The sequence below is a fragment of the Otolemur garnettii genome, unplaced genomic scaffold (genome assembly GCF_000181295.1).
Source record: "Otolemur garnettii isolate 467f Iridium unplaced genomic scaffold, OtoGar3 scaffold00013, whole genome shotgun sequence".
NCBI lineage: Eukaryota > Metazoa > Chordata > Mammalia > Primates > Galagidae > Otolemur > Otolemur garnettii.
In genome coordinates this window covers 982,722-984,918 of record NW_003852408.1, presented here as the reverse complement: position 1 = coordinate 984,918, position 2,197 = coordinate 982,722, and the positions used below count along the sequence as shown (strand labels likewise).

At 40.0% G+C, this 2,197-nt stretch overlaps 1 protein-coding gene across 3 annotated transcripts in view; it reads left to right on the top strand.

The window, feature by feature from the left end:
* GIGYF2 (GRB10 interacting GYF protein 2) overlaps window positions 1-2,197 on the top strand; it is a 145,264-nt gene that overhangs the window by 4,245 nt on the left and 138,822 nt on the right. The window contains exon 2 of one of the 3 annotated variants that reach the window (XM_023510307.1): window positions 1,018-1,087. The exons of the other annotated variants lie outside the window; for them this stretch is intronic. The gene's annotated coding sequence lies outside the window, so the exon portion shown is untranslated. The remainder of the gene's footprint in view (window positions 1-1,017; window positions 1,088-2,197) is intronic. 3 annotated transcript variants of the gene reach the window in all.

The window sequence follows — 2,197 nt, the reverse complement described above, 5'->3', positions numbered from 1 at the left end:
TAGTGTCGTAGCTCACAGCGACCTCAAACTCTTAGGCTGAAGTGATCCCCTTGCCTCAGCCTCCTGAGTAGCTAGTTAACTACAGGTGCGCAACACAATGCCCGGCTATTTAGAGAGGGAGTCTCAGTCTTGTTGCTCTTGAACTAGTGAGCTCAAGTGATCCACCTGTTTCACCCTCCCAGAATGCTGGGATTACAGGTGTAAGCCACCTTGCTCAGCCTGGAATTTAATATTTTTTAAAATACTGTTTTGTTTTGTTTTTTTTCTTTTTGAGGCCCATCTTATTCTGTTGCCCAGGTTAGAGTTCTGTGGTGTCAACCCACCTCACAGCAAAGCTCAAATTTCTGTGTCCAAGCGATCCTTCTGCCTTGGCCTCCTGGGTAGCTGAGACTACACGCACCTACCATAATGCCTGGCTGATTTTTCTATTTTTAGTAGGGAAGGGGTCTCTCTCTGAGCTCAAGCAGTCATCTGCTGTGGCCTCTCAGAGTGCTAGGGTTACAGGCGTAAGCCTCTACACCTGGCTGGTTTTGAAATGCTTTTACCGGTGAGCTGCATATATGAAAAATACTTTGTAGTAAAGCTTGCCTCAAAATCATGAGAAGATGAGAATTACAAGGTCAGGGTGTGAATGCAGCTCCTTGGTTAACAGGGAATGTAGTGATGAGGTTGTGTCTTAACTAATTGCCTTTCTTCCTCTTGTTCATTTGTTGAACTCTTGAAATGATATTTCCAAATATTGGTGATGTTGTATCAGTTCATTTGCTCTCATGACTTTGCATTTTAACATTCCATATGTCTATTTTCTTTTTGTTTTGACCTTCACACTGGAAGATGACACTATTTGGTTACTCTCTGGAGAACCTTTTTGGGTGAAAAGATTATTACTGCCCCTTTTACCTTTGCTCTTCAAAAGGATCTTTGATTTGTGCCATTTTTTAACACTTTATAGTTCTCTGATAGATGCTGCTGATTAAATTTTCTGTACTTTCTGTTTTTTTTTTCTATTTCTTACAGATTATAGTGGGACCAGTCTCAATAGGTTGAATCTACAGCATATGTTGGTATTAATCCAGGTATTTTAGAGGCAAGTTAAATGTCCATTTACCTTCAACAGTTCAAATTATGTTATTTAGTTACTATAGTAAAAGTCTGAATCCAAGACTATTTTTCCTTCCTTGACCTTCACTAAGGTTTTATGGTGATAAAATCCTAGAGTTTCAATTCATTTTTAATGCCCTGAAGAATTATGTCTATAAAAATATAAGAAGATTTTTTATTTCATGAACAAGCTTCCTTACAGTTAGAATCTGTGTTTCTTGACCACATTATTGTTTTTTCATTTTTGTCATTCTCTCAGATGAATGAGAAATATATTTAGTTATGTAGAGAAGTAAAATGATACCTTTATTGAAATGCCCATTAATTTTTTGGTGAGGTTGAGGGAAAAGGAAAAGATTTGAAAAACAAAAGAATATTCCCTTAAGTGACGAAACTTGATTTTACAAAACATTTTTTTTTTTTGAGACAGCCTCAAGCTATCCCCCTGGGTAGAGTGCCATGGCATCACAGCTCCCAGCAACCTCCATCTCCTGGGCTCAAGTGAGTCTCCTGCCTCAGCCTCCCAAGTAGCTGGGACCACAGCGCCCAGTTATTTTTTGGTTGCAGCTGTCATTATTGTTTTGAGGGGCCTAGGCTGGATTTGAACCTGCCACCTTAGGTGTATGTGGCTTGCACCTTAGCCACTTGAGCCACAGGCACCAAGCCAACATTTTCAAAGTGTTATATACTTTTCTACTTCAAATAATTAAGGAATAAAGTGGGTTTTTTGGGGGGGGAGTTAGCTAAAGGGTTTCATTAACTTAGGCTTAATTTGTACTTTTTTTTTTGAGACAGAACCTCAAGCTGCCACCCTGGGTAGAGTGCTATGGCATCCCAGCACAACTCTTGGGCTTAAGCGACTCTCTTGCCTTAGCCTCCCAAGTGCCTGGGACTACAGGCACCCATCACAATGCCTGGCTCTTTTTTGGTTATAGTTGTCATTGTTGTTTGGCAGGCCCAAGCAGGATTCTTTGATTTTCAGGTTTTTTTTATTCTGGAGATTAAAGACATAAAGACACTAAATCTTTAACACTGAAGAGTGGGCAAAAGGTCAGTTATGCTGTCAACATAGAAGTCAGGGCCCAGGCTGGATTCA